At 34.8% G+C, this 20,908-nt stretch overlaps 1 non-coding gene and 1 pseudogene across 1 annotated transcript; one reads left to right on the forward strand and one right to left on the reverse strand.

The window, feature by feature from the left end:
• The window catches only part of LOC143640273 (transport and Golgi organization protein 1 homolog), a 39,877-nt pseudogene that overhangs the window by 12,894 nt on the left and 6,075 nt on the right, over positions 1–20,908 (forward strand).
• On the reverse strand, positions 5,017–5,123 carry LOC143640275 (U6 spliceosomal RNA). Its single transcript, XR_013154909.1, has one exon. It is a non-coding gene; the product is annotated as a U6 spliceosomal RNA (small nuclear RNA).

The following is a 20,908-nucleotide window of genomic DNA, read 5'->3' on the forward strand; positions in this document are numbered from 1 at the left end:
ACTGTTCATAGTCTCTTAAATTCTGTGTTTTTTCCCTTTTCTTCTAAATGGAATGTAATATACCTCAAGTCCTGCTTTGACTTGCTTCCTGGACATGGTAATTAAACTTTTTCAAATGCAGTCAATCGTCCAGATCTTTATACTATATACTTACAGGAAGCAGTACAGAACTGCAATCCATTTTAGAATGACACTTATGAATACTTCATCATAGTGCACAGTATCCAGTGGGAGATGAGAAACAATTTTTTTTAAAAATCCCCAATAATGGCATCAACAGCATTCTACTTTTGTGTTGCTCACTCTCATTTTATCAGTAAATTAGATGATGACTAATTGTTTTATTTTATCCATCCAGTATGGTGCTATGAAGCCATAATTACTGTATTTTGTGTTTTTAAAGGTTCTGGTCTGTAAGCATAGCTATAGCATTATCCTGCACCAGTGCAGGGCTTAGCAGCACTGATCCTGACCCCCCACATCTGCACACAGAGTGTAGGAGAACTCATAGCAGGGGGGGATTCAGTTAATTTGAGAAGGAATAACATATCAGTTCTCCCATTTTCCAGAAGACATTGCATCCATATATGAACACTACTGACTTATGTACTGTGTTTAACTCCATAAGGTTCTGAAAATGAATAACGCATCATTAAGATTTGTTATTTTCATGCTCCAAAGCTTTCAAGATTAGCGAAAACTTGGCTTACAAAATTAAGCATGAATTATTTCCCTGGCCTTTTAGGTTCCACCACAAAATGATGTCAATCACCTTTATAGGTAAAATCTTCCCAAATGTCATTTAATGTGTCTCAGGTGCTGAGATGCTGAGCCAATGGGCAGACTTCACCAGCAGTCAAATTCATAGACCAATAGTGAATGGAGGGCCTGGGGTTGTAGCTCAGTAGTAGAGTGCTTGTCTAACATGTGAGGCACTGGGTTTGATTCTCAGCACTGCATACAAATAAATAAAATAAAGGTCCATCAAAAACTAAAGAAAAATTTTAAAAAGTAGGCAAAAGCTTAAAAAAATAGTGGTGAATGGAATCGGCGGACACAACATCTTTTTTTTTTTTTTTTTGTATGTGGTGCTGAGGATCGAACCCTGGCCGCACGGCCAGACGAGCGGATTACCGCTTGAGCCACATCCCCAGCCCAACTGGTCCAACTTCTTAATAACTGCATGTTGGACTCCTAGCTGTTTAATCAAACATACTCCAGGCTCATGTAACTCATACTGAAATTCCACCCCTACAAGCTCTCAGGTCTAACTGGAATTCTACCTCATTCACAGAGCCTCAATGCAGGTCTGTACCCAATTCTCTTTAGTCTCTCTTGGTATTACTGTGTTCTTTTTAAATAGCTGTCATCTGTCCACTCAATAAATAGTTGTTGAGTATCTCTGCCAGGTGCCAGATGCTGTGTTAAGCCTTGGCTCATTCCACCTGTAAATCTGCAAACCAAGACTCCCTCTCTTTCAGCTTTCCTAAAATTTTTAACACAAAGTTTCACCAGCACTAAATCCATGTTTGTTGAATGTGACCCTGTCTATATATCTCTGGTTTTAAAAATTTTCCTTTAGTAAATATTGTTCTGGTAGCAGTTGTATGGCCATGGAAGTAGTGGAGAGTAGACTGGAGATTGTTCATTTTATAATTGAAGGGTCTGACAGCTCTAATTAGGATTTTGAAGTTTTTTTCTCTGTGTTAATTGTCTTTAGGAGAGCCACATATTCCAGGCACTGTGACTCATATATTTAGTGAAACACTCGATGAATATTGAAACTGAAGAGAGACAATTCTTATTCTATAGCATAAAATAAAATAGCCATTTCCCCTATCAATTTTAGAGCTACTTATAACAGAAGGTACTCCTGTTGATGATGCTGATACAGAAGAAAAACTAAAGGAGATAAAGGTGGAAGAGCCACCAGATGCCACCCTTTTGGACAACATGCTTTCCTTGTTATATTCATACTTGCTTTATTTCACTAAGATGGTAAGTTTGACATAGTTTCTTCAATTAGAATGTTGATTATTTATTAGTTTTTAAGTGACTTCTGGTCATGAAGTGAAGAACTTAAAATGTCTTTATGAAAATGATTCCTGACCCTTTGAGTAGATAGCTCCTAAAACAAAAGCCATAGGGGTGTGACTTAATGGCTACTTAGTTTAGCATATGAGGAAGATTTGCTGTCTACCAAGGCTGGACATTTGTACACCTGTAAAAACTTGGTTCTTCCCCTCAGAACCTTTCATTTTTGAAACACAGTAAGATAATGGCAGAAAGAGAGGTATTTATTTGATGGTAGAACATTATTGTCCATAAATGCATTTATTATGGTTGGAAGGGTGATCAATAAGGTCAGAAAGTAGTTGAGATGTGTTTGAAGCACAGGCAAAGGACAAACAGGAGTGTGACATGTGGTTTGTTGTTGATTAGACAGGCTGGGGTGGAGGATGGTGGGGGAAGCTGGCAGTCAGAAGAAATGTGTTCAGAGAAATGGAAACATGAAGAAAAGGATATTTGGGGAGGCCAGGAGAAGGTGAATAGTTGGTGTTGTATAAAGTGTGAAGTTGGAGGGGAATGGTCTGTTGGAGAGGCCAGCAAATCTTAAAGGAAGTCATGAGCCAAAGTAGCATTAGACCATTAATAGTGGGGATCCTTAGAAAGTTTTAAGAATGAAAGGAATTAGGTTAGATCTGTTTCTTAGAAAGAGTCACTTAAGGCTGACCTTTCTAAAGAAAATCATGATCCAAACAAGACATTTAATCTGCCTAGAAGCTTATCTAAGCATTTTAGGACTTACCTCCCCCTCATGGTATTTGTTGATGTTGGACTTTTAGAGTTTAATTATAGGAATGAGAAAGCTTTTAGAGCTTGGAGGTGAAGATGGTCCTAGGGCCATTGTGACAGTAATCCTTCTCAACTGAAGTTGTTCCCTGTAGGTTGTGTTATTTCAAGACTTGTGTAAGAAAAGTGATGTTGTTGTTTTCCTTGTAAAATGTATAGATTTTGTAGCCAGGTAGATCTGGTTTCAAATCCCAAGGTTATCATTTAGAAGTTTGGGCAAATAACTAAACTTTTGAATATCAGATTCCCCATCTGAAAAATGTAGATAATGCTTACTCCAATCATAAGAATTAAATGATTTGACAAGGTAAAGTGTCTGGTGAGGTGTTTGGCATTTTGTAGGGTTTTACCCCCACGCACCCCCTAATTCTCATGTAGGCAGTCAGAGGTGGTATAAAGACAATGAATACCTGGGGAGGAAAGACCACCAGGGTGGAAAAGATGTGATGGGGAGAAATGAATCATTTTTCAGTTGGCTCCATGTTTGTTCATGGTGGTGGCAGCTACCTGGGTAAGGAGTATGTACAAGCCAGGCAGTTAGAATAATGATATTTCCAGTGATTAAAGCCCAGTCTTCCACAGTCATAATTTGATTATCAGAATGAATCAACATCACTTGGAAAGTTTACAGCCTCACGATATGGGAAGAATTTCTTTATTCATATTTTTAGGTATGCACAGAGCCCTCGTCTAGGTCTAGGTCGGGGTACACGAATGTGGTGCAGGTATGCTCAGTGATTTTGCAGTGATAGGTAAGACATTGACGTGAGTGGCAAAGAAGAGGCACAATGTTATGAGACTGATTTGAAAGGAGCCTTCAAAAAGGCATTTTGATGTCCCAGTATGTACAGGACATTGTGCGAGGACTAAAAGAGTCTAACAGGTGTAAGGCATGATTGTGATTTTTGAAAGTCTTAAGAAAAGGACTTAACAAATATATGCAAAAATTATGAACAAGTCAATGTAAAATCTTAAACAAGTAGTATGATATCTGATAGGACTGCAGAGTAATAGGCTCTGATGTGTTTGGGAGATGTGCACCAATCAGATTCATTGATCAATGGAATCTTAGTAGAATCTTAGTGTTAGAAGAAACCTTAGAAGGCTGTTAGTCTAGTTTCTCACTCATTGGTGTAATTTTCTTTACTGTGGCCCTGACGAATAGTTATGAGGCCTCTACACCAGTATTTCCTAGCATGAGTCACTCTCTTACAAGGCTATATGTTCTTCTGTTGTCTAGTTCATCCTTGTATTGACTCCAAATTTTCCTCCACATGATTTCCTCTATAAAATTGAATTCTTTTCTACATAGAAATCCTTTAAATATTTGAAGTTATATCTTAATTTAAAAATTATTTTTAGTATTTTTATCATGGAAACTTTCAAATAAGAGCAGAAAGAATAGTAGGGGACTATAGGTAACCATAACATACTGTACATTTCAGAATACTAGAAGAAAAGATTGTGAAAGTTTTACCATAAATGATGTTTGAGGAGGTAAATATATTTAACCTGATTTAAACTTTACATAGTGTATACATGCATCAAAATGTCATGTTACCTACTTCAATAATTATAATGTTTATTTCTATGTACTAATTAAAAAATAAATGTAATTAGAAAAGCTTTAAAGAAAAGCATAGAGAATAGTATAATGAACCCACGGGCCATCACCCAACTTAACAGTAATTCCTTGATAGCCAATATCAGTGAGTTTTTTTTTAATTTGTTCTAATTGGTTATACATGATAACAGAATGCATTTCGATTCATTGTACATAAATGGAACAAAACTTTTCCTAGTTGTACACAACACGTGTAGTAGTCCTACATGTACCTCGGGTAATGAAGTTCATCTCATTCCACCATCTTTCCTATCCCTATGCCCTCTCGCCTGTCCTACCTCCCCTTTGCCCAGTCAAAGTTCCTCCATTCTTTCCATGCCCCTTGCCACCCACCTCACCCCCATTATGGGTCAGCATCCACTTTCAGAGAGAACATACAGTTTTTGGTTTTGGGGATTGGCTTACTTCCCTTAGCCTGATATTCCCATTCACCCGCAGATGCCATAATTTTTTTCTCTTTTAATGCTATAAGTAACATTTCATTTTGTATATGTACCACAGTTTCTTTATCCATTCATCTGTTGAAGAGTTGTTTCCACAAAACTATGGAATGCTTCACAAATGTGGGTGTCATCCTTGCTCAGGGACCATGCTAATTTTTTCTGTATTGTCCCAATTTTAGTATATGTGCTGCCAAAGCAATCACACTCTGAGTTTTAACAAATGTAGATACCTATGTAAAAACTACCATAATCAAGATATAGAACAGTTTTTTCACTAGAAAAGGGGTTTCCTTGGGATCCTTCCCAGTGAGTTCCTTCACCACCTGTTCCAGACAACCACTGATAACTTTTTTTTTAAACTATAGATTCATTTTTCCTACAGTACTATTTCATATGTATGCCCCTATAAGTGGACTCATATCTAGGAGTGCAATTGCCTCCTACGTCTAATGTATGTTTTTATCTTATGTGATACTGTCAAGCCATGCTAATAAATGACCACAATCATTTTATACTTCCACCAGCAATTTAGGAGACTTTCACTTGACTTCATCTTCACTAGCACTTGGGCCATTCTAGTGAGTATGTCTTTGTGAGTTTATTTCCTGATAATTAATGATATTGAGTGAACTTTTTTTTTGAGATAGGGTCTCACTAACTTGCTTAGGCTCTTGATAAGTTGCCAGCCTCAAACTTGGGATCCTCCTACCTCAACCTTCTGAGCTGCTGGGATTACAGACATGTGCCATCATGCCTGGATCAAATACTTCTTCATGAGCTTGTTGACCATACTGTTTTTGTATGTCAACTCTCTCTGGCTAGCTGGAATCCAGACTTCTCCCAGCTCAGTGCCAACTGTGGGATTGGTTAGCTTATAGTTGTTCTTGGCCCTCGCAGGTACTGCTTAGAATGTAGCCCCAAACTCAAGACCACCTCCATGCAGATTTCTGGAACTCTCTTTCTTTGTGGCTCCCATCTTTCTGGTAGTTTTCTCTACATGTTTTTGGCTGCTTAATCTCCTGGAACTCTGGTCTCTTTCTCCTCAGTGAGACTGTTAGGCCCCATTTGGGTTCCCCTTCCCAAACTGAGGTCTAGAGGGTGCCTCAAGGTAGAATGCTCACCTATTTGTTCTCCTTCTCTTAGGGGTGACAGTTGCATGTCCCTTGTGGCTTTCTATCTGAAAAATAGCTCTTTAAAAATATATTTTGACTGTGCATGGTGGCACATGCCTTAATATCCTAGTGGCTCAGGAAGCTGAGAGAGAATCATGAGTTCAAAGCCAGCCTTAGCAAAAGTGAGGTTCTAAGTAACTCAGTGAGACCCTGTCTCTAAATAAAATACAAAATGGGGCTGAGACTGGGGATGTGGCTCAGTGATCAAGTGCTCCTGAGTTCAATCCCTGGTACCAAATATATATTCCAACTTTCTGGTTGCTTTCAGTGGGAGAACAAGTCTCATATAAGTTAATTGATTTCTCCTTTTGTTGTAACTTTTTGCAATAATTGAAAAAAATATGTTTGTGGGACTTCTAGGATATATTGTAGTTTTGGTGAATAAATGACATCCCCCTGGTACAACAATTTAACCTGTTTTCTCTATTGCCTTTTTTTTTTTGGTGGTGCTGGGATTGAACCTCGGGCTCCATGCATTCTAGGCAAGTGCAGAGCTAACAACCTCAGCTTCTCTCTGTTGCTTTATATTTCTTGGAAATTCATAGTCAGGTTTAGGTTCAATTCTTTTTCTTATGAAAACTTAATAGGAAATATTGCATTGACATATGCATATCCTCTCCTTTGATGTTGACTACTAGTCAACAGTGACGTTGGTGAGATTTGCTAATATATTATAGGTTGCAAAATAGCAATGGTCTGAGTTGCTGGATTTTTCTTTCTTCATTTAAAGGATGGGATGCCTACACAAATAAAAATTTGATTATTCTTTTTTTTGGGGGGGGTATTGGGAATTAAACTCAGGGGCATTTGGCTAGTGAGCCATATCCCCAGCCCTATTTTGTATTTTATTTATATACAGTGTTTCACTGAGTTGCTTAGCAATTCCCTTTTGCTGAGGCTGACTTTGAACTTGCTATCCTCCCTCCTCAGCCTCCCTAGCTACTGGGATTACAAGTGTGTGCCACGGCGCCTGGCTATGATTGATTATTCTTTACACAGTTATTTGGTTTGTATAGTTAAGGCAGGAGATAAATATTTGATTCCTTTTCTTTATTTAAACACTTTTCAGAATAGTAAGGTATTCTTCTAGCTTATCAAATGATACCCAAAGGGGCTTGAAATCTTTTTATTGTTTCATTGTTTTTATTTGTTGCCATAAAATTAATTAGTTCTTTCATATATTTAAGTTTTTGTCTTAAATAAATTTTTTAAATTATAAAAACCAGGTTATCTAAAAGAAAATAATGATCCAGAGGGATTCTAGCCAGGTGTTAGGCAATGTGATGATAATAGGGCCTGTTACAAACTGGAAAATTTAAAGTATGCTCAATTTAAAGTATTTAGATTCAGGCTGGGGTTGTGTTTCAGTGGTAGAGCGCTTGCCTAGCATGCATGAGGCACAGGGTTAGGGTTAGGGTTAGGGTTAGGGTTAGATGGTTAGGGTTAGGGGTTCGATCCTTAGCACCATATAAAAACAAAATAATGTGTCCACCTGAAACTAAAGATACATAAATAAATTTTTAAAAAAAGTATTTAGATTCATTATACTTGAAAACACTGCAAGTGAACAAAAAATATGAGACTGTCAGTATCCTTTCTCTTGAAGAAACTATTGGAAAATATTGAGGAGGTGGATTTCTGACGAGGAGATTGGTTTAGAATTGCCATGATTCTTTGTGACTGTTTTGTTATAAATTTAAGGTTTCCCATTTCTTCTAATTTGTCTGTTTCAGCTGTTTACTACATTGCCTGATGAGTATCAACCTGGGCCTGATTTTTATGGACTACCATGGGAGCCTGTAGTTTTCACTGTTTTCTTTGGATTGGTATCCTTTGTCATTTTCTTTTGGAGAACTGTTCTTGTTGTGAGTAAATTAACTTACTTATACCTTAGCACATAAGCACAAGGATTATTTTATATAGCCACTGCCCCCCCACTTTTTTTCCTTTTCAGTTGGTAAAACACAGATTAGTGGTTTAAGTCAAACTAACCTTATAAAATAATTTAGTGTGGGTGCAGTTGGTAGAACTGGTAATTCTTACAGCCATCCTGACCAGTAGTTTCATACGTATCATAAGTCTTAAAAGTGGGTAAAAGATGGGATAGGTTAGATAAATATCCTTTTATGTAGCATATATGTCTAGTAATCTATATTAAAGAAATAACTATGCTTTGAAGATTTTGGTAATGTTTTTCAGTGGAACAGTGTATTAGATTGAAGACTTAGCACAACATAATTCATTTAGGGAATATTGTATGTTCGCTTAATGGAATAGTAGGCAGATTTATCTATTTCAAAGCTTTGAGGTACAGAAAATGCTCACAATTAAATGTGAAGTGGAAAAAAAAAGCAGAAACTAAGATTTAAATGTTGATGAACTGTATGTTAATATAAACACATATAAACAGGGGGAAATGCTACAAAGAAATACAGTAATATGAAAAAAAGGAGATAAGATAATTTTTCCAGTCTTTTATATATATTTTTCCCAGATTTTATGATTTGATCATATGTTCAGAAAATACCTTTTTATTTGGAAGTATAGATTATGTGTTGTCCAAAAATCCATTAAATGTTTTGTTCATTAAGTCTTTTTTTTCTGAGCAGAATTAGTCTATCTCTGTGTATGTGTGTACATATATGTATAAGCGTATATATATATAAGCTTATACATACATATGTTTGTACTGTAGGTCATTCTGTTTCATAGTTATTTAACATAATTGGAAGAAAATTATTTTAGGTAAATGGACTTTGCATATGAAAAACCTAACAGTTAAAGAGGCCAAAAGCATTGGATACAAATCTTTTCAAATCTGAGTGTTCTTTTTTTGATTTCTTAATTATATCAGACATATCATTGTTAAGATAAGTTTCCTCTCCTTGTACAATTGAGTGTAAGATCTCTTAAAAAGCATTCCCTTCTTAAATAGAAGAATTGTTTGCCTGGATTCCTGTGAGGAATTTTCACAGTTCAATCTCATTGAACTTTTTCTCAGCTAAAAGGAAAAAGGAAATAGAAGGATGAAGAGAAGGGAAAAACATGAAAACCCTTTATATTTCTCTCTTATTTCTTTCATTTCAAGAAAGAAACAATACCTGTTTCTCTTTTCACTAGGTTATGTGGGATCTGGTTCCTAGCTGTTGCTCCTCAGTTTCAGCATTTGACTTTGGAGCTTTAGTCTCTTCCTTAGATGACCACTTTTATGCTACTTCCCATTTTCTTCTGTTATCATTTTGAGTAAAAGGTTAGCAAGGCTATGACATTAAAGAAATGCCATTTCTTTCTGTGTTGGAGTTTTCTGAATGCAATTTCCTATTACGAAGATCCCATGGATGATCCATGGACACATCTGAGTATTCCATCACCATTTATAACATTTGAAAGGACAAGTATATGCTAAGTTAACAAAGAAATTTAGTGATGTTTTTTAAAAAATTTCTGCTTAGGTTTTATTATCAGGCAGTTTATTGCTGTCTTTAGGAAATGATTGTTTTTGTCCTTTCCAGAATATGTTAATTGTCATTTCTCTTGTTGCTTGTGCATTTTCTTCTAGCAGTCTTCCCTTTCAGATTTCTTGCTATATATTTAGTGGTTTGTAGAAACAAGATGATGTAGCCTCTTAGTTTCTAAATTCAGCCAATAGCCAAATTTAAATTGGAGTTCTAAGATGTTTTCTGGTGAGTGAAAGTGGCATATTTTAGTACAAAGATTATGCCTTTAATATTGTTTCCTCAAATTCCTTTTGAGTAGTCATTGTTTCTAGACTTTATCCTGGTTATTTAGAATTATCAAGTAAATGATTTTGAGTACACACACACACACACACACACACACACACACACATACACACACACATCTTTACTGTGAAATAAGGTACATATCTTAGTGTTTTTATGTCAGAGCCTATTTATGAAATATAACTACCAATTAAATTTAAAATGCTTGTTAACCTTTACTTATTTTTAATCCTATAAATTTATTATTCTGAACCAGAATGTTATGAAATTCTCACTTGGTTATGATTCTGACTGTTGTTTTAGGAATGCTGTTTCTATTGAGCAGATGTTTGACATCAAATTTAATCTTTTTTCTCTCTTCTAGGTAAAAGATAGAGTATAACAAGGTAAATTTTTAGGTTTCTTAAACTTGTATTGTATTGGTGTTTGATGTGTGTTTTATGTATGTTAGAAGTAGATACAGTGACTTTTAATGTCTATTGCTTTTTTTACCTCCTGAAAATTTTACTATTCCTAGGTTGCTAGCATGGATAACTGAGTAGATGATGATGGTTCCAACTCTGAGATAGGAGATAAAGAGGAGGAACAAATTGTGGATAGGGAGATGATAAGTTTTAATTTGGGGCAGATTAACTTTGAATATTGATGTAATGCAGATGTATTACATTTGAAGAGTATTTCTATGCTAATGATTTAATCATGCATTAAGTAATTGAATAGATAATTTAAAGAATGGTAATGTGAATCAGTATGCTTTCATTTCTGTTTTTCTTTGCAAAGAATTAAATGATTCCATTTTCTGAAAAGAAAGTGTTTTGAGAAGGGAGGAATATCAAGCTACAACACTTTACTGTATTTCCCATCTTTGAAATAAGCTTAAATTGAAATATCATTTTGGATGGGAAGGGTACCTGGGATTGAACTCTGGGGCACTCTACTGAGCCACATCCCAAACCTCCTATATTTAGAGACCAAGTCTCACTTAGTTGCTTAGTGTCTCGCTCTTGCTGAGGCTGGCTTTGAACTTGGGATCCTTCTAGCTCAGCCTCCTGAGCCACTGGGATTACAGGTGTGCACCACCGCGCCCAGCAAAATATCATTGTTCTTATATTTTTCTTAAATTTTAATAATTTTATACTCTAATTGCTAATAAGCATAGATTGCTTTTTAAAAGCATAATAGTTATGCTAAGAAGTATTTCCTCATAGTACCATATAACATGTCTTTTCTTTTAGTAGATTGAGTAATTGGATTTCATTTAGTGATTGTAATAATCTTGTGTATTTCCCCCTTTTAGTCACTGAACAGCAAATTGCCCAAAAGATAATCAATTTCATGAAAGAAGATGAAGAACTGATACAGAAATTTTCAAAGTATGAAGAGAAGGTATAATTATTTTTTTTGTTTCTTTCTCCCTTGGTTCTAGCTTGAATCATTTCTACCTGTTTTAATTTAAAAATCATATTTTAAAGTTTTTACTTCATTATTTCCTACAAATCATCCAAATTCTAAGCAGTCATATGTATTAAGTACTGCTTTCTTCTGGAAAGGGTCACTTGTCTGGAAGTAACTTGTATAGTAGCACTATAATTTGTGTATCTTAATTCTGAATGCTTTATTTACATAGATAAAGGAATCAGAGAAACAGATCCAAGAAACCATGAAACAAAATATGATTCTTTCTGATGAAGCAACTAAATATAAGGTAAAAATCCCTTCTTTGGGGGGAATTACATTCTAAACTCAAAAGTAAATGTAATGAGTGAGTAATCTTGACACCTTTTTTTCCCAGGATAAAATAAAGCTTCTTGAAAAAGCTAAAGAATTTCTGGATGAGAGAGCTAAAAGTCTTCATGTCATGTTAGAATCTGAAAGAGAACAGAATGCTAAGAATCACGACTTGGTAAGAGTTTTGCTGCTAAGTGTTGCTTTAATTTGGCTTTTGAAATATTTTGTAAAATTGGTTAAGTTGAACTTAGTCCAGCTGTTAACTAAAGTAAGATTAGGAGTCAAGGAAGTTGAACCCACATCTGTGCCCATTTTGTGGAACTTTTAAGTACTGATACAACAAATTATTTTTATGGGCCTAGGAAATATTTTTATTCTCAACCTTGGATAATTTTCATATTGCTTTGCTCTGCCCTTGGAAACATGCAGATCAACTAAAAAACTATTGTCCAATTGAACAGTATTTGTTTACTTTTTACTTGAAAGAGTAATGAGTTAATCAATTTTCTGTACTTAAAAAAATTTTATTTACATATTTCATTTTCAATTTCTATAAGTTTCTGTAATTACATAAAAGTTGCAAAAGATAGTAGAGAGTGTGTTCTGAAATATCCTACCCCCAAGTAAGCTTGATCACCTAGCTGAAGTAGTATTTATCAGATTTCTTCACTGTAAAAATTCTTTCCAATCCTTTTCATATTATATTCTTTGGAAGTTACCATGCACAGCCCACAGTTAAAGTATGAAGAGTTACGAGCTCAGGATGCAGCTCATGGTAGAGCACTTGCCTAGCATGCATGAGGCCCAGGATTCAATCCCAGGCATTGCAAACAAAGATTGGGGAGTTATGTCCACTTCCTTAAGGAGCGAATATCTTTATAAATTTTTGGGAATTCTTCTGTATGTGAGATTAGTCTATTCTCCCTTAAATTTTATCATTTTTTACTTCAGATAAGAAAATTTTAAAAATGATCTTGGGAAATTTTTTTCTCTATCACTAGAAAAAAAATTACTAATTTGAACTGATTTATTTGAAACAGTAATTAATTAATTTTCTATGCGCTAAAACATTTTATTATTGCATTATGATTTTCTATACTTTGACCTTTTTTTCTGGTTATCTCATAAACAGTAAGGTTGTGGATGCCATGAAATATTTATGACTTCATTTTCCCTCATCTCTTTCAGTTCTTGATTTTTTGCTTAGTTCAAAGCTGGATCCCCTGCATTACTGAAATGTAATGGGATGGCTTGACAAATATTTTGTTGTGTTTATCTTTTTTAGTATATATATACGTGTGTACACACACACACACATACACACACACGCACACACGCACACACACACACACACACACACACATCACTATTTCTACTGAAATCCTAATGCATATTTTGTGTTCTGTTTTCACCTGGCAGATAATTGAAAATAAGAAATCTATAGAGAAGCTTGAAGATGTCATTTCAGTGAATACTTCTGAATTTTCAGAGGTAAAGCTGCCAACTCTTGCTAATGGGATAGTTGGCATAATGGGATATTAATACTACATCTTAGTTTTGTTGCGGACCAAAAATTTGAAGTGTGCTAAAATGTGCAAAAAATGAGAACTATATGATGTCTGGTTTGGGAAAGTATAACTTTGTTTTTTCTTTGGAATTAATTCACTAACTCTAGTGTTTTGCATTAGCTTCAAATTGTCTTTAATGAAGCTAAGCTTCGTGAAGAGAAGGTGAAGTTGGAATGCTGTCAGCTTCAGAAAGAAAATACCATACTTAAGACAACGAAAGAGCAGGTAAAGAAAATTTGATGTCATACATAATGTAAACTAGAGAAGTGAATATCATTATCTTGTGTCTTTCTTGGATCTGTTTCTGAGGTAAGGAATATTCATGTAGGACCTTTTCTAGATATGCAAAGTTTAAACATGCTCCCTAAATTGAGTGCATATATATGTTCTCCATCTGTTTTGGATTTTTGGATTATTGCTTTTCTTATCAAATGTCAATCAGTTATTAACTTGCATAGCCTCAAAGAAACTTTTTAAACCAGAAAATTAAGTATTTTATGATCCTCTTTTGAGTAGTTACTGATTCACTGGCCAAGGGAAGATTACATGATAAGGAGTCTAAATTTAGGAGACAGTCATATGTGCCCAGCCATTCCTGCTGGAGGTAAATTATTTGAATTGGCAGCAATTTTCTGGGGAATGCAATAAACAGGGTCAACTTCCTGAGAACTCTGATGTTCTTACTGCAGCTGTGAGAGTTGGGGCCACTCTGCCCTCTTCCTTAACCAAGGTCTCAACCCCCTCCATTGAGGCAGGCCACCGAGAAGTATGGTTCTCTATTTCTTTGTCTAAGTCTTGTAGTCCTGATGTATCCAGTGCAGAAACCCCTCCCTAACCCACAGGAATTCATGTGTTTTGACTTTTCAGTTGCAGCAGGAAGTCAAAGACTGGTGTACATCACACGCTGAGCTCAGTGAACACATCAAATCATTTGAGAAGTCCCAGAAAGATTTACTTGTATTTCTTAATCACAAAGATGATACTATTAATGTAAGTTTATACTCCAAATACATGTTTCATCTCATGATTTCTCCTGAAATCTTCTTAATTAAAATCGAGAGTCTTCCAACCTTTTGCTTCTTTTCTAGGCTTTGACTGATTATATCACACAGTTGAATCGGTTACAATGTGAATCTGAATCTGAGGATCAAAATAGAGAAGATGAGTCAGATGAATTAACCAACGGAGAGGTAGCAGGTAAGATCAGTCTCAGGGAGGTTGAATCCTTTTTTTGCTTTCCTGTCTTTAATTAAGTATTTATACAGATGCCACTTTTCAGCTAGCTGATTTTCTTCTTAAGCTTCAGGGTTGTAGACACATATCACTGGATCTATAGATATGTCTGTTGCATTGGCAGAGGTGGGTTGCTGGGGTATAATGTAGCAATAGGCATGTGAAGAACACTGACCTTTTCTATCCCATTGAAAACTAGTAAGTACACTGCAGCTACAATAGTCACATCCTGTACAATACTTAGAGTATTGAACATTGTACAGTAAGAGAAATTTATTTCTTAACTTATGCAGATGATAGTTGATTTTGATACTCATCATCTCTGTGGCTCTGTGGTTTTAAGGTCCACAGTCAGTCTTAAGAGTCCAGAGGTAGTTGGAACCATAAACTAAGGCTGTGAGAACAGAGGCTAGAGACTATCAGAAAGCTAGAGAGAGGGAGTGTAACAGTGTTTACTGATGAGGAAAATATTTCCAGATGTTTTCTCCCAAGTTGGATATTGCTTACATAGCAAGTATTTCAAACCACACCTGGTAGTAGATTCAGGGAGAAAATAGAGGATTGAATCTTTCTAAATAAGACACTTACTTGCCCAAGTGAAGATAGATCTGAGAGAGAATAGCTTTTATCTTACAAGAATAGCATAGATAACATTTTAGTTGTGCAAACTAGAAATTCACCTTTTTTTGTTTTGTTTTTAAGACAGACACAGTACTTTTATTTATTTTTATGCTGAGGATCAAACTCAGTGCCTCACACATGCTAGGTGAGCACTCTACCACTGAGCCACAACCCCAGCCTGGAATTCACCTCTCTCTCTCCTTTTTTTTTTAAATCTAAGCTTGCAATTCTCTTAAAAGTCATTAGTCTAATCAGTTTAGTTATTTAATTGATTTTTTTCTTCTGGTGTTTGAACACAATCATTATTTAGTTTGAGGAAGTTAGGAGAATATAGAGTTAAAAGTAAGGAAAGAAAAAGCAAAAGTCTTTTGTTTTTTAGGTGATCGGAACGAGAAGATCAAAGATCAAATTAAGCAGATGATGGATGTCTCTCGGGTATAGTTCTTTGTAAGAGTCCCATAGTGCCTGTGAATTCTTCCTGTGCCTCACTTTTAAGAATACCTCTCTTTTCTGCAATTTTTAGACACAAACTACAATATCAGTAGTTGAAGAGGATCTAAAACTTTTACAACTTATGCTAAGAGCCTCGATGCCCACAAAATGTAATCTAGAAGGTGGGTTCTTTTTGAGAAGAAATTGCCATGTTGGAAAGACTTAAAATTTTATTGGAAAGATAAAGAATGGCTTCTTGCTTTCATGCTTCTTACTTTTCTTGGCATTACTCCCTCAAACAAGTTCTTAAGTCCTTGTACACATATAGAGATAAGCTGTTTTATCCTTTACAGACCAAATAAAGAAATTAGAAGGTGACTGCAATTCACTACAGTCTTCTAAAGTTGGACTGGAAGAGGAATGCAAAACTCTAAGGCAGAAAGTGGAGATTTTAAATGAACTCTACCAGAAAAATGAGATGGCACTACAAAAGTAAGATTTTCATTGTTTGTTATTGTTATCACTGTGTGAACTAATAGATAATTTTATGTTTTCTTAAGATTATTTACAATTTCTTCTAGTTGTAATAAGTAGAGATTTGTCTTTTTTCCTTTGTGTTTTGTTTCCTATAAGTTGCATTTTTCTTTCCATTGTCAGTCTTAAGAGTCCTGAGGTAGTTGGAACCATAAACTAAGGCTGTGAGGACATCATAATCAATTGTCAAATTCATATGAAGGCAGGAAGTGGTAAAATGGTATTAACAGTCACTGATGTGGAAAATACCTCTCAAAGTTCTAGACCCTTTCTATGATCTCCCTATTTATTTTAATTACCTTTCATTGTGATCAGTTATGTAATTCTAATGTTTTGAACTTGTATCTCTAACTCTGGACCTTTAAAAATACTGAGTGATTTGGAATGACATGTTTTAGTAGAATAAAAACTTCAAAAAGGGATAATATTTACTTATTGATGGTACAAGTTTTGGACTTGAATATCTCAGATGTTCACACAAAATTGAACTGTGGCAAGGACCTTAGGAGTTATGATTACAGAAGTACTTGTTTGTAGAATATATTTATATATTAATCTTCTTAGTGTGGAGCTAGTTATTTTTTGAAAGTTCATTTGAAGTTTTTAATCCACAAAAATACTTGGATTCTCTAAAAATAGGTTGTGTCAGATTTTGTTTGTTTGCACCTGATTTTACTCTTCGGTATATATATATATATCTTGTAAAGCAAAGACAGACCTTCTTACAGACCTAACTATTTTTAGGTATTTTGACTTCTGTTGCCTAATTAATGCATTAAATATTGAAACCTTTCCATTAACTTTTCTAAAATTCTGTGATCTCCAAGCGACCTTTTTAGAATCTCAAATTTTTGTTCAGGCCAGTTCTAAATTCCTGGCCTGTTTCAAAGAAACATTTCTCATTTTATCACTTTTTTTAAAAAAGAACACTTGTTTTCTCTGTCCCTACTAGTAATCTGAATGACCTAAATGGCAATTAATTTTTTTGTAATGCAGTTAAATTGTAGCACTATTTTTCTCAACTCCTCCAAAATTCATTCAGTCATCATCGGTGGTTTTTACTCTTTTTACTCATCCCCAGGTACTATGTTAGTTCATGCCTGTGTCATCTTTTCTGTTTCTAACCTAGATCATCTGTCTTCATTCTCCATTTTTTATATTTGTATATAACTTATTTCAAATTCTTAGTAGTTTTCTCTATAGCCGCTTGAGTGGACTTTCTAAAATATAAGTCTGTCCATGTCAATATGTGCGTGTGGTTTATGAAGAATTTGCTTTCTATTTGATGACCTGTTCTTTTTTTCTTCCTTGTATCTTTTTAATAGTTTAAATATTTTTAATTATTTTCCTCATCCCCTGTATAAGCTTGATGTAATCATAAATTATAATGGAATTATAATTATATAATTATAATTTTATTCATCTTCTCATAATTTAAAGGCCATGGTATATATTCTGGATTTAATAAAAACCTGACATAGATTAATAGGTTTATTATTTTTTTATGGGCTTTAAGTAGCTCCTGAATCAGATAACTGTTGTGGCATTGTATGTTAGTACTTCATATACTGTGAACTCCACAAGACATTCAATTTATACACATATTTAAAGTTTCTGTAGTTCTGCATTCTACACTGTTGGTTTCTTATTTGAAATTATTTTCATTCTATTTGAACATTGTCCTTTAATGATAGATTTGATTAGTGTATCAAAGGTAGTACAAGGATAAACAGAGAATAGTATTTTATTCACTAAATATTGCTACCTTTATAATCTGTATTAGGTTGACATGAACTTCATGATTAGAGTTAAAACCAGTTTCCATTTTTAAAGGATCTTTCTTTTGGCTACTGAATTTTGACTGTTACTTAGTTTTAGCAATTTAAAAATATCCAATTAATTACCATCTGTTTTAAATTTTTTCTTTAAGGAGTCCATTATCATTGTTGTTTGGTCTTATCCCTCTTCTAGTTTCTGTAGTCCTTTCTCTTTTTTTTTAACAGTTGTATTGGGAAGTGCCTAGGTGTAGTTTTCCCCACCCCACCCACTTTTCCTCTTGCAGTTATGTTGCTTGGGATGAATTTTCGAGTCTTTTTCTAAATGTTGATTTTACCTCATTCTCTCTTCTGATTATAATAATGCATATTAGAATTTGATTTCCCCTGCCTCCTACATTCTGGATTTACTTCTTCTGGATATTTTCTTCTGACCTGTCTTAAAAGTGATAGGATTTATTTTACTTCCCAAATCTGCTGCTAAAATCATTCATTGAGTTTAGGATTTTAAAAAATTCAGGGTTTAAAATATTATTTTAGTTGTAGATGGACACAATATATTATTTTTTATAGGATTTTTTTAAGAGAGAGAGAAAGAGAATTTTAATATTTATTTTTTAGTTTTTGGCAGACACAACATCTTTGTTTGCATGGGGTGCTGAGGATTGAACCCGGGCCGCACACATGCCAGGCGAGCACGATACTGCTTGAGCCACATCCCCAGCCCGACACAATATTTTATTTATTTTATGTGGTGTTGAGGACTGATCCCAGTGCCCCACACATGTGGGGCCTGTGCTTCACCACTGAGCCACAACCCCAGTCCTATTTCAGTACTACAGCTCAAACCCAGGACCTTGAGCCATGTGCTCTACTATTGAGCTACCTCCCCAGACTCCTTGCTCTTTCTCATAAGGGACTAGGGTCTTACTGCTTTCCAAGCTATCTTTAATCTCATAATTCTGCCTCTGCCTCCTGAGTATCTTCGACTGTAGGTAGGTCACCACACCCCACTATTTATTGGTTTTATAGTTTCTAATCCTTTGACAAAATTCATAATCTTTTTTTTCCTCTTTTGTGGTGCTGGGGTTTGAACCCAGAGCCTTGTGCATGCAAGGCAGCACTCTACCAACTAAACTATATTCCCAGCCCTGAAATTCATATTCTTGGCTTTACTTTTTTGACTATATAAAGCGCAGTGATTTTAAAACATGTGCGGATAACCCCATTAGCTGGTTTCCTTTTCTGTGGCATTTTTTCTCACAGAATTTTGTCTTATGGAGTGCCTGGTCAGTTTTGATTGGCCAACATTGTTGTGATAATTATAGATGAAATTTGAGGACTAAGACGAAGTTATCTTCTTTTAGAAAAGTGTTGAGGTTACTTGAGTAAGTTTGTCACTTTAACCTCAGTCAGCAATTAAGATAATTCAAAAATGACTTGTCTTTTCAATGTTTCAGTATTGTTCCTTTTGGATTTTTTGCCTGTTCATCACTTAAGTGTGCAGTACTTTCTAATCTAAACTCAAAGACTAGGGCTTTTATTAAGGGTCCCTTTATTGGTAGCCTCTTTTTTCCTCTAAGCCCAGGAATTTAATGAAGGCTTGGTTCAGACTCATATCTTTGTGTTATCTTTAATAGGAGAAAAGTACCTTAAAGTGCCAGCCTTACTTGTAATTCTGAGTTTCCTTTTTCTAATGGATCTTGGCCACATATGTATATCTTCACTGACTTTTTAGCTTGGATCCCTTCAAACACAATTTTATATTCTTATAAAGATGTTTTGATTGTTCGTAGTGCTCTCAGACTAACTCTTTGATAATTGGAAACAAAATTCTCTCTGTCCTTCAAGATTCAGTTTTCTCCATATTCTTTCTTAAGCCAGTGGGGAAATTATTATATTCCTTTAGGCATCATTTATACCTGAAACAGTGAGCTCTTTTATTCTTTAGCATCTTACAAGGTAACTAGTATATTATAGCCACTCATAAAATACTTGCTGAAGAATTAAATGAGAAGCTATATAAGAATATATAATCCCCTTTTTCTATGTGGTATCAGTAATCCTTTTTTACTGTAGTTCTGATTTATGGAAAATTAAGTTTCAAGTTAATTATCTTTTGAATTGGAACTATGGCTAAAGTAGTACAAGGATAGCAGAAAATAGTATTTTTTAAATCCTTAAATGTGGCTACCTTTGTGTCAGTAGATGAACATCTTGAGTTTCATGATCAGAGTTAAAACTTGTCAGTAGATAATACTCTGATAGTGGGTCAGTTTAGCTTCTTTTTCTGGTTGATAGACATTATCAAAACTCAGATTTGTCTTTTTGCTTAATTTACAATTCTTTTGAAATAGATATCTAAAGTGTGAAAAATGTTCTGTGGTTAATTGCATAGCTAAAAGATATATTCTAGAAGATTTTTTCTTTGACTGACTATATGTTTATTATGGTACCAGTCTTGGATTGAGAAAAGAGTTCCTCCATGACAAAGATATACTTAGTGTCCTACCCATGGCAGAAACGAGAAAAGAATTATCCCCTGCTTTATCCTAATATGTTTAATTATGTTAGGTTGATCAGTCCTGATCTTCCACATTGAAGTAAAGTGAGTTTTTATTATCTTACACACAGGAGACTTGCCCTTGGGGCACATGTTGTTTTCACATTTATTTTATTTACTGGTAAGTAGAGAATTAAGAGGAGAAGTTAGAAAATGTAAGTGATTTGCCAGAATTTGATTTATGAAATTGCAGGTTTGAATTTCTATTTTATGTGCCTAAGCATTTTATAGAATGTGGGAAGTGATATTCACAAAGAGAAACTTTTGATTTGATAACTGGTTTTATTTTAGGAAACAGAGTCAAGAAGAATGTGAGAGAATAGAAAAAGAGCAGCAGCTGTCAGCTGCAGATGAAAAGGTGGTTTCCGCTGTACAGGAAGTTAAAAATTACAAGTGAGTTCAGTTTCTAAAGGAGGGTGTCAGTGTCTAATGAATTAGTGTTAGCTTTCTTTTTAATCTTTTTTTTAACATTATGTAGATAGAAGAAAATAGCATGGAAGTATAAATAACGAGAGGATATGAACACATTCAATTCACACAGGAGAAAAAATAAATTTCAACTTAACAAATGAAAAATGTTAACAAAAATTTACTTGTACCCAGTGGGCAAGACCATAGG

Source organism: Callospermophilus lateralis, unplaced genomic scaffold (assembly GCF_048772815.1).
Source record: "Callospermophilus lateralis isolate mCalLat2 unplaced genomic scaffold, mCalLat2.hap1 Scaffold_160, whole genome shotgun sequence".
Lineage (NCBI taxonomy): Eukaryota > Metazoa > Chordata > Mammalia > Rodentia > Sciuridae > Callospermophilus > Callospermophilus lateralis.